Consider the following 12,329-nt stretch of genomic DNA (forward strand, 5'->3'; position numbering starts at 1 on the left):
GGAAGGCAATCTGTAAATGGAGCGAGCTTATTCTGATCAGGAATTTTGTTAAAGTCACCATTTTCCAGGAGGAAGCAGCAAGTGGTTCTCACCATTCTGGGGAAGTGCAGATGCAAAAGGCTTTCATGCTAAATTGATCTCAACTAGCACAGTGGCATTTTGTGTTGGTGTAAAAGCTTTATGACACAGGTATGATGTGGGCAAATGTGAAATTGTCCATTTTGTCAGGAAGAATGAAAAAGAAACATATTATCTAAATGGTGAGAGATTGCAGAGCTCTGAGATGCAGAGGGATCTGGGTGTCCTAATGCATGAATCACAAAAGACTAGTATGCAGATACAGCAAGTATTTAGGAAAGCTATTAGAATGTTATAGTTTATTATGAGGGGAATTGAATACAAAAGTAGGGAGGTTAAGCTTCAGTTACACAGGGCATTGATGAGACCACATGTGGAGTACTGTATATAGTACTGGTCTCCTTATTTAAGGAAGGATGTAAATGTGTTGGAGCAGGTCGGTGAAGGTTTACTAGACTAATACCAGGAAAGAGCACATTGTCTCATGAGGAAAGTTTAGACAGGCTAGGCTTGTATCAGCTGGAGTTTAGAAGAGTAAGGGGGGACTTGATTGAAATATATACGATCCTGAGATGTCTTGACAGGGTTGATGTGGAGATGATGTTTCCTCTTGTGGAAGAATCTAATACTAGGGGCCACTGTTTAAAAATAAAGGGTCACCCATTTAGGACAAAGGTGAGGAGAATTTTTTTTCTCTCAGAGGGCTGTGAGTCTTTGGAACTCTCTTCCTCAAAAGACGGTAGAAGCAGTGTCTTTCAATATTTTTAAGGCAATAGTAGATAGATGCTTGATTAACAAGGGGGTGAAAGGCTATTGAGGGTAGGTGGGAATGTGGAGTTGAGGTTACAATCAGATCAGCCATGATCTTATTGAATGGCAGAGCAGGCTCGAGGGACTAAGTCACCTACTCCTGCTCCTAATTTGTATGTTCGTATATTTTTATGTTCATATGTATATCTCGAAGAATTTTTGCGTTTGTGCACTGAGGGGAAGAGTTTTGATGGAGCTTTAATGAAGTAGCAGTGCCCCTTTAAGAGGAGTGAAATCTTCAAGGCAAGATTACTCACAACAATAAGCATCCTGCAGGCCAACTTATGGAATCATTAGACACAAAGGTTCTTTAGATGTAAAATAACATAGAAGCTATTGATGGAAAGCACCACTGGGATATGTGTTAGTTACATCAAATATTAATATCCTGGGGTTTTATTTGAAACAGATGTTGGAGTGAACAATATACGTCATACAAAAAAGTTGTAAAATCCATTGAAAAACAGCAATGAAAAGCCTGTCCTCGAAGTACCCACTAGCTGGAGTACGGTTTACAGATTCATTTAAGAAAAGCAAAGGATGGAAAACATGCCTTCAATTCCTCAAGTGCCAAGTTCCTGATGTTAACCACATAGTAAGGATGTGGAGGAGCCGAGCGGAGAACAAGTGAACAAGAAACTAAAGAGTGTTGTTAACTGAAACGCACGGCAAATAAACCAAAGAGCACATCACTACTCCAAATCGGTCGCCTGTCACCTCCCTCCGTACTTGAGGGCATTGTCCTTTGAGTCTGTGATGCCGGCAGAGAGTTTGATGGAAATGGCTTTCCCATGTGTTAGAGGGAAAGACGCGGGCAGTGGGTTGCTGATTTGTGCCAGTTGCAAACCTCTCCTCCACAGCACAGACTCAGAGAGTGATTTCTACTCCAACGCCACCACCACACCGCCCACCACCATTCCCCCCCCCCAACCCCCCACACCTCTCTATTACCTCCCGAGTGAGATCCCTGGAGCGGATCCTCCTCCATATCCTAGGCTGGGAAAGCTGCGGAGGGAAGAAAAGCGAATGACTTACTTTAGTTACAGGTTAAATTGGCCAAGGTTTCCTCATCGTGTAGAAGAGGCAGAGTTCCAGAGCAGTTATTTATTTCCCGCAGCTGCATTTATACGTTAAAAAATGTTTTAGCAGTGTGTGAGGGGAGGGGAGGAGTTACAAGGCAGTGAATCATCAAGTAGCCTCTTTCTTCAGTGTGTGTGTGAGTGTGTGTGTGTGTCAAATACTTCCCTCACTTTTCCCTGAAAAAGGGGAATGTGACATTACTTTGTGATGTCATGGAACACCTGGGTCAGAGACTATTTCCTGTGGTTTGTTCTTACACAGCAGTTCCAATACCTGATGTGAAACTTCACTGTGATTTCATACGTTCTCTGGAACCAGGTAAATTTGCTGCTTTATATTATGCTCGCCATCTATGCAAAAATTCTTCTCATGAAACCTTTTTGTACCTCCACTGACAAGGAACAATTTTGTTGTGCACCATGTATCTAAAGTGGACTATTTTAAGTTAGAAGCAGTTTTTAGTTGTCCCACTATGTCCAAACATCTGATGCCCGTGTCCTAACTTCTCTATCCCAAATTGCACCAAGTCCCCTCATTCATCACTCCTGTGCTCTCTAACCTTCATTGGCAAAGCCGCAGTTTTAACATTCTCATCCTTGTGTTCAAATCTCCCCATGGCCTCGCTCGCCTCTCTCCCTGTCTCCCCTAGCCCCTAACACCCTCTGAGGTATCTGCGCTCCTCCAGCTCTGGCCTCTTGAGCAGCCCTGATTTTACTTGCTCAACCATTCAGCTGTCTGGGCCCTAAGCTTTAGAATTTGCTCCCTAAACCATTCCACCTCTCTACCTTCACTCCTCCTTTAAGTCTCTCCTTAGAAATCAAATTTTTGATCAAGCTTTTGGTCACCTGCCCTATTAGCCCTTATGTCACACAGTGCCAAATTCTTTCTGATAACGCATCTGTGAAGCACCTTGAGATGTTTTACTATGTAAAAGTGCTATATAAATGCAAGTCGTTGTTGTTAGATGAACACTTATTTGTGTAATGTAAGGGCCTGGCACAAATAGGGTTAATGTGGGACTGAGTACGGTACCACTCTCACAGTGATGCAAAAGAGCACATGACCCACACCCAGAGTCAGCCTAGGGTTGGACAGAGCTGAGTGTACCAGAGCAAGCATGGAGGCTGCTCCTAGCTTATAATATTTACTGTATATTTGTAAATAGTTCTAAGAGTCAATAAAGACTTACAGTTAACCTACATATGACTATGACGACTTCTTCAGACCTACCGAACTGTAACCAAAACCCTACAACAATTTGTTTCCAAACATATTCAGCTATCTTCCCCTTTTTCCCATTTTATAAATCCGGTACACAAATGAACATTTGATCTGATTTATACAAAGCCGATGTGGAGTGCTGAACCAAACTGAGTATTCCAAGACTGGATACATCCGGTCCTTTTGCTGAATTATTGTAATGCAAGCTGTGTTCCACATCTACTGCTATGCCTCATTGTCATGATAATTAGCAATCGTTTTTTTTTATATAAATTTCCAGCGACGCAGTGCAGTTAGGACTAAGAAATAAAAGCAGGAGTAGGCCATTCCACCATTCAGTCAGATCATGGCTGATCTTCTACTTCAACACATCGTCCTGCATTTTCCCCGTTTCCCTCGATGTTTTTAACATGTAGAAATCTATCCATCTTAGTCTTGAACGTACTCAATGACCGAGCCTCCACAGCCCTCTGGGGCAGGGAATTCCAAAGCTTTACCACCGAGTGAAGAAATTCCTTCCTAATCTCAGTCCTAAATGACCTGTCCCTTATTCTGAGAAAGTTACTGCGACTTGAAGCTCCCTTCAAGCAGTCAGTGTGTTTTTACTCTCTCCTGACATTATTGCAGCTATTTGTTCCACTTTCACGCCAGTGCATTGTCAGTTTAGATGCGCGTCAATGGGACAATGAAAATTTAATTCTGGGTTTCCAACCTGACTTGCGAGCACCCTACAGCCAAGGAATTAAATCTCTCCTGCAACAGGACACTTGGTACTGCTGGGGTTTTGATTCCAGGTGGAGTTTGGAAAGGAGTTTAGGAGCAGGACATTCTGCCCCTTAAGCCACTGTTCACTGGGTGGGAGGAAGCTATATTCTCTGGAGTTTAGAAGAATGAAAGATTATCTGTGTCTCTATGTCCTTTTTATAATACAGGGAACAAAACTACGCACAATACTCCAAGTGTAGGCGAACTAAAACAATATTTCAAATATTTACAAAGTGGAATACTGTCAGTTTTCTCTACTGTTTAATACCATAGACAATCGGCGGGATTTTTCACACCCGCCCACTGCCGCGATCTTCTGGTCCCGCCGCAAGTCAATGGACTTCTGGCTGGGGTGCCACCTCGCCCACGGCAGGTCCCATCCGCAATGGGGCCAGAAACTGCCGGTCAAAGTCTTGGCAGGTCCTCTGCTACAGATTACAAATGCATTGTAGATGGTTGCACATGCACATGGCACTCTATCACACTCACTCAATATGAACTTTTGAAATATAAATATGAACTTATGAATATAAACCCAAAATGAACACTTTCCTACAACACAAAATGGAGTTGAGAGGTCAGGTGACCTTTCTTTGCTTGTCAACACACATGGAACTGTAAGAAAACTGAGTTAAGTTTCATATCAGGACAAGCCTTGGTGAAGTCATTAAAATGCAAGTGACCATGGTATGTGGATGAGTGATATCCAGACTCCATTGTCTGACAAAGGCCTAACCATCAGAAACGATTTATGAAGGACAATGGGAGGAGATTCTCTGGTCACATGACAGAAACAAAGGACTGGATTGTCATCCTTGAGGTGAGTGTCCGGAGTAAGGAAAATTCACAGCTCAAGTCTGCATGCTTCAGAATAAAGTGCCCACGAGGATGGGATTTTTATTGTGGGGGGCGGGGGGGGGGGGGGTACAGGCTGCAGGCCAGCTGACCCAGGAAAGGTTCAGAGACAGCCACAGGCTAATGGGTTTCTGGGCTCTTAGCCAAGCCTCAATATGTATTCTTGGTTGAGAGCCCAGATATCTATTAGAGTATGGAAACACCTGAGCCCCAGAGAAAACATTGCTTGATTAATTGCTGATCTCTTCTGTCAATTGCACAATGCTTATTTGCACAAGATAAAGAGGTTTCAAGTGCTTGAAGTTTCAGCTATTGATGCTTTAAAGGGTCTGGATGATTGACATTTTTATTGGGTTGCAGTGAAAAGGGAGTTTTTTTTAAGAAAGTGGAAAGTTATCAATGAATGCCTGGGTTCTTTAAAGCTTTTGTTATACATCCTATTGTCACTATAGGGTTCATTGGTTCTACATAGAGTATGGTAGGTGAATGGAGGGCATGAGGGACCATAGAGGTTGTTTCAGGGGCTATAGCTTGCATTGGGGGGGTGGGGGAGGGGGGGGGAACGGGCATGAGGGGCCATTGGGGTTGTTTGGGGAGCTCGAGGGCAAGGGGGGTGCCAAACAGGATGCTTGGAGGGGGCATGCCTTGGCATGTGCCACCATGAACTTACCTTTCAAAAGGTTCCCTCATGTAGACTATGGTGCATGACACCTCTGAGGTGCCGTGAACCCCAACTCATTGAAAAGCTGGCCTGACTTCATGAAAATTACAGAGGGCTGGGGCATGCCCACCCCCACATCGGAGCCAGCCAGGTCGGCAGAGTCAGCCCGGTCCCTTAAAAGGCAATCCCAAAAAATCCCGAAATCCTGGGAATGGTGTCGGGAATCCTGGAATCGGGTCCCAGCTGCCATGTTCAAAGGGCTCCTGAGTCATCCGGACTCAGCAAAAATCCAGACCAAAGTTTCTGATCAGGGTTTTAAGAAGGAATATTCTGGTCAGGCGGGGCAGGGGGGAGGGGAAACATCTATTCCAATGCCTAAGAACAGTTGTTTCCAAGCCACATGTAGGCAGTGACTCGAGCTGGCTTTGAACTCTCTCCACCTGTGGCTCTGCAACAAGGCTCCGCTGGAGTATAATCAGAGAAATCTGAGAATAAAACAACGGTGAATCCGTTCCTCTAAACTACCAGGGCTTTTCTCCAGTGGACAGCATTTACAGGCCCGCATCATTTCAATCTTCACCTCGGGGAAAAGCGAGTGTAACAAAGAGCTCTTGAAATCGTAAAACATAAATACATGCTGCTTTTACAATCGCAATCTTTTCCTGAGTTTTGTGTGTATCTGTGAGACTGTGAGAGTGTGTCATTGCGTTTATTCAGCTGTTCAACAATAAACTTATATCTTTCTTTTAAAACTCACAAAACCTTGTCACTTGCCTGTTCCTCACAATTGAAGCACTTCGGAGTTAAGACCCATTTTTTTTTAAAGCACGCTGTCTTCAGTCAGGGGATAGGTGAAAGAAAAGGGGGAGCCTTGGTATCATCTCTCCGCTGTCCGTAATAACACACATAGACATAGGGCAGGAATGCATGGACAGGGAAGCCATGCACACACAGGGCATCCACATCAATCCTGCCTCTGTACAGCATGCACGGGGTTAACTGCAGCCTGCAGCCCTAAATGCACAATGCACCTGTGAATAGGACACATTACATGACGACAGCGGTGCATAAGTGATGACACCAATCCACCACATTGTGGCATGGCAACAGATGGCTGCAAATGTTTCCAAATTGTACGTTTGGTAGCTGGAGTTAGTCCCCTGGCAAACATAACGAGTTGGTGAGAGCCAGAATTTATGGGGCTGACAAAATCCAGCAGCTTTGTCTTCACTGGGATGTCTGAGAGTTGGCAGGCGGTAAGTCAGTGTAAACGTAGCTTCCAGTTGCCAAGCAAGCACATCCTTATTGGTTAATTGTTTTCACTCAACTGCCCATTGGCCACTGCTGAGTTAATTAACGCAAATAGCAGCTTAAGGAGCCACTCCATGATCTATCCTTCCCAATGGCGAGTGACCTCAGGAAATCACAGGGCTACAGGTTCATGAATTCCCAAGGTGCAATTCCCGTGATGCCGCACCTCGCTGGAACTGTTGGATGTTGGAAACACTCCTAAGGGCTGCATCGTCTCGCAAAGCAGTAGCAGAGAGCAGCTTCCCAAAATTTAATCACATTTTGCAGCAAGCAATGGCTGGTTAGCTCAGTTGGCTAGTGTGCGGTCCTGAATAATACCAACAGTGAAGGTTCAATTCCTTCTCTAGCTGAGGTAGACTTTGGACCTGCCTTCTCACCTCCCTCATACTAGATGTGGAATGGTGCCCCTCAAGGAATATTGTCTACCTCTCTTTTTAATAGAGACAGATGCCCATGGTCCCTTGTGGACTATGGCTAAATATCAACCTACAAGGCAAGAAGTACCGTGGGAGCAAATGTGACACGGTGCAGAGATTTAACTTACTGGCTGACACAGTGTGGATACCACGCTTTCTATAATGATCTCAAAACTAACAATTCAGCCAGATTCCAGACCTCATTTTTAAATTAATTTCGCAGGATGTGGGCAGCTCTGGTAAGGCCAGCATATACTGCCCTCTACTAAACAACTAACTGGCTTTCTCGTTCATTTCAGGGGCCGATAAGAGTCAACCATAGTGCTGTGGGTCTCGAGTCACATGTATCACAGTATTACAGTATCTTTACGGCGCAGAAGGAAGCCATTTGGCCCATCGAGTCTGTAATGGCTCTCTGAAAGAGCATTCCGCCTCGTCCCACTCTGCTGCCTTATCCCGGTAACCTTGCACATTCTCTCTTTTCAGGTAGCAATCCAATTCCCTTTTGAATACCTTATAATAAAGGTGGCAAGTTTCCTTCCTTAAAAAACAAGAACAAAGAACAAAGAAAAGTACAGCACAGGAACAGGCCCTTCGGCTCTCCAAACCTGCGCCGATCATATTGCCTGTCGACTAAAACATTTTGCACTTCCGGGGTCTGTGTCCGTCTATTCCCATCCTATTCATGTATTTGTCAAGCTGCCTCTTAAACACCACTATCGTACCTGCTTCCACCACCTCCTCTGGCAGCAAATTCCAGACACTCACTACCCTCTGCGTAAAAAACTTGTCCCGCACATCTCCTCTAAAGCTTTCTCCTCTCATCTTAAATCTATGTCCCCTAGTAATTGACTCTTCCACCCTGGGAAAAAGCTTCTGACTATCTACTCTAAAGGAACAAGTGAACCAGTGGCTTTTTACAACAATATAGCTGTTTCATGGTTAAAATTAATTTGATAGTAGTTTTTATTTTAATTCCAGATTTCATTAAATTAGCTAAATTTAAATTTCCACAGCTGCTGTGCTGGGATTTGAACTCATATATATATCTGGATTAATAATCCAAGCCTCTGAGTTATTAGCTCAGCCACGTAACCGTTATACTACTGTACCTGCACCCACTGCACCTGCTTAGTGTCTGGCGTTTGAGAACCATCCAGTAGTTCAGAAAGAGACGCAAATGATGTCTATACCCCTTCCTGGCAATGGCGTCTTACATGATCTGATAGCCTGGGTGACCTGCTGAAGATATCCACATGTACGTACCATTCTCTCCCTGTGTCATTCCGAGTAACTCATCAGCAGACAGTCAGGGGAGGCGAACTGAAAGAGCAGCGAGTGTCTGACCGCCACATAACCGCCTGATAAACGTGTTCAGCACCTTTTGCAAAGTTTACGAAATCCGGCCCTGTCTGTGCTTCTCTGATTCAAAGGACAGAAAGTGCCCACTTCATTCATCCAGTCTTGGATGTTTCCCACTCGTGTCTTTCTGCATTAGCCATTTGGGGTAATGTGTACCTCAGATCTTGTCATGTGCTGCGGGAACTTGGAGTCAAAATGTAAATGAGCCACAGAGGGACTCTCCATTTTTTTACACATTCAACAACACCATTTGGCCAAAGGACTGTTTACAATTGAGTGCTGTGGTGAGTAAATGTGCAGCTAGCACAACCGTTTCTATAGCAACACTTGTTAAAAGGGGTCAGTGACCTTCCTGAAATACCAGGCATTTCTTAATTCAAAAGACGTGCGCAAAAAGAAAATGTTCTCCCCAAATTTCCCATTCTACCCTCTCTCGTTCTTTATTATTTTGGGATGTGAGCGTCACTGGCTGGGCCAGCATTTATTGCCCATCCCTAACTGCCCTTGAGAAGGTGGTGGTGAGCTGCCTTCTTGAACCTCTGCAGTCCATGTGGTGTAGGTACACCCACAGTGCTGTTAGGGAGGGAGTTCCAGGATTTAGACCCAGCGACAGTGAAGGAACGGCGATATATTTCCAGGTCAGGATGATACGTGGCTTGGAGGGGAACTTCCAGGTGGTGGTGTTCCCATGTCTCTGCAGGCCCTTGTCCTTCTAGACGATAGTGGTCATGGGTTTGGAAGGTGCTGTCTAAGGAGGCTTGGTGAGTTCCTTTATCGCCTTTTACATCTTTTGTGTGGAACTAAATGGATTGCACTGCAAAAGAGCCAGTATAGACTTGATGCACCGAATGGCCTCTTCTATGATTTCACGATTCTCTGATTTCTTAGGCCAAAATTTTACGTTCCCCCCACCTCCCCGATTGGGTTCTGAGGCGGGGCAGGGGGGAACGTGAAATTGCATGGACAGGATTCCCTCCGGGATTCCACCTGCCCCGACCTGGTCACTACTTAAGGGCCGTTTCCTGCCCTGACTCAATTTTTAGGCTCGCGTGCAGATGATAGATTGAGGATGGTGGGGGGAACCTGAAATTGATCAAAGTTCAATCTCGGATGGGAAGGTTGGGGGGGGGGTCATCTCCATCAGAGGCCCCCTTCTGACTAGGGGCGCACTCCCTTAGGGCCCAGTGACCTCCCTCCCTGACCCTGAGACTCAGATCATCCCCTCGTGAGCCCCCAATGCCTTCCCTACCATCCCCAACAACCCCCTCCCACCAAATGACCACTGCCACTTACCTCTCGTCCAGTTCCCAGCACTGAGTTCGAGGCAGCTCTCTGCAGTGCCTCTTCCAGCCACTGCAGCGCTGTTCCTGGAGTGACTGGAGAGCTGCCGGCCAATCTGATTGGTTGGTAGCTCTCCAAGGCGGGAATTCCTCCCGGTGACGGGCGGAAGTCCCTCCTTCTGCCAATCAATGCTCGTTAGAGCATGAAATGGCATCAGGGCATCATGGCATCAGTGGGGATTGGCCTCTGCCATCCTGAAAATTCTGGCCTTAGTTTTTTTTTTAACGGGATGTGGGCTTTTTTGAAGTGCCTTCAAATTATAGTCACGGTGTAATGTAGAAAACATGGGAGCCAATTTCTGCACAGCAAGCTCCCAGAAACAGCATTGTGATAATGATGAGAGAATCTTGTTTTTTTTTTGTGTGATGTTGGTTGAGGGATAAATATTGGGCAGGATATCAGGTGTAACTCCCCTGCTCTTCTTCATGCTGGTGCCACGAGATCTTCTATATCCACGTGTGAGCGCAGAGGGGGCCTGGGATTCAAGTTCTTGAATTGTGTGTTCCGATTTTATTTTCCTTCGTTCTTCTTCACAGCAAGAAAGATGTTCAAAAGCAAACTAGGTTAGTGAAGGTGGGGGGTGGGTGCGAGATGGAGGGAGGTGGGGAGGGGGTGTGGAGGGTGGGGGGGTGGGGTGTAGAATCTTACAAAAAGGATGTGGGAGGGAGAAGAGCCAGAAATTCAAGTGAAAGTCAGAGCAGTGAACGGAAGCTATTGGATGGACACACGGCAGCTTGCTCTGCTAGCTAGTGGGCCACTGCTGACAACTAAAATTGCCATTTGCGAAAGAAAAGATTGATTTTATCTGGAAAAACTGGCAACTGTCCAACCCTTACAGCTGAGACTTTAGCACTGCAGAAGCGTGGATCAGATTCGGAATTCAGTTCCAAGCGAGAGAGCAACTGGGTGAGGAAATATTGCTACAATTGTTCAGGGCTTTGTTGAGGCCACACCTGGAGTACTCCGCACAGTTTTGGACCCCATATTCAAGGATATATTCACTTACATTGGAGGCAGGACGGTGAATGTTCACTAGATTGGTTCCTTGGACCGGGGTGGTGGGTTGTCCTATGATGAGAGGCTGAGTAAATTGGGCCTCTACTCTCTGAAGTTTAGAAGAATGAGAGGTGGTCTCGTTGAAACGTTTAAGATTCTGAAGGGGCTTGAGAGGGCGGATGCTGAGAGGCTGTTTGTCCTGATCAGGGAATCGAGAACACAGGGGCCCACCCTCAGAATAAAGGGTGGATCATTTAGGACTGAGATGAGGAGATGAGGAGGAATTTCTTCACTCATTGGATTGCAAGTGTTTGGAATTGTCCACCCCAGAGGACTGTGGGTATCGTTGAATGTATTTAAGGCTGAGATAGACGAACGGACTCGAAACGCTAACTCTGTTTCTCTCTCCACAGATGCTGCCAGACCTGCTGAGTTTTTCCAGCATTTTCTGTTCTTATTCATTCAAATACTGGTTGGCCTCAACCAACACCCCTAAAAAAGGGTTATCTGCCTCATTATCATATTGCTGTTTGTGGGAGCTTGCTGTGAGCAAATTGACTGCTGCGTTTCCTGCATTACAACAGTGACTATGCTTCAAAAGTACTTCATTGGTTAGTAAATTATAGAATAGTACAGCACAAAAGAAGCCATTTTGCCCATCAAGTCTATGCTGCTCTTTCCCATTGTTGCAATGTTTTCTCCTTCAAAAGTTTATCCAATTCCTTTCTTAAAGCTACAGAATCACAGAATTGTTACAGTGCAGGAAGCCATTCAGCCCATCATGTCTGCACCAGCTCTCCAAATGAACAATTCACTGCCACTCCACACCCTTCTCTGTATCCATCACCCTAACCGGCAGGGAATTCCAAATCCTAAGCACTTGGGCTTTGGCCCTGCGGTTATGAAAGACACTAAATGCACGTCTTTCTTTTTTTATTTGAGATGGTGAGGCGTCCCAGGCACTTCACAGGAGCGATTAATCGAATAAAAGTTGACACTGAGCCACGTTAGAAACCATTAGGACTGGTGACCACATGGTCAGTCTAAGAGTTAGGTTTTGAGGAATGCCCACAGTTTACTATAGCTCAGGGCAAGAATTAAGTTGAGCCCAGACTCTCGGTCTCAGGATTGAACTGAACAGCAGAAAGGGATTGAGCTTTTGGTCCAGTTTTATTGTCTCCCAAATTTTCTGCCCTTTTGACTTAACTACAATTGATTGCCACTGGGGAAAGTTCCAAACTGGCTCCTGTTCCTCTGCCTAGCCAATTCCGTTTGGACATATACCTGGAGGTTTCATCACATGAGCTCTTGCCGCCAACATTCCCCTACCCCCTGGTCCCATCATTGGCCACCCAATTTGCCCATAACTGTGGTGTCCCACTTTCCTATGCCATCATAATGCGAACAGATCAACTGGATGATTCTGCACTGTC

At 45.4% G+C, this 12,329-nt stretch overlaps 2 protein-coding genes across 2 annotated transcripts in view; one reads left to right on the forward strand and one right to left on the reverse strand.

Moving 5' to 3' along the window:
• LOC144699130 (bone morphogenetic protein receptor type-1B) overlaps positions 1–2,004 on the reverse strand; it is a 207,061-nt gene extending 205,057 nt beyond the window's left edge. The window contains exon 1 of the mRNA XM_078570549.1: positions 1,924–2,004. The gene's annotated coding sequence lies outside the window, so the exon portion shown is untranslated. The remainder of the gene's footprint in view (positions 1–1,923) is intronic.
• The window catches only part of LOC144699285 (hematopoietic prostaglandin D synthase-like), a 593,140-nt gene that overhangs the window by 62,325 nt on the left and 518,486 nt on the right, over positions 1–12,329 (forward strand). The window lies entirely within an intron of this gene.

The sequence above is a fragment of the Cetorhinus maximus genome, chromosome 1, assembly GCF_964194155.1.
Source record: "Cetorhinus maximus chromosome 1, sCetMax3.hap1.1, whole genome shotgun sequence".
NCBI lineage: Eukaryota > Metazoa > Chordata > Chondrichthyes > Lamniformes > Cetorhinidae > Cetorhinus > Cetorhinus maximus.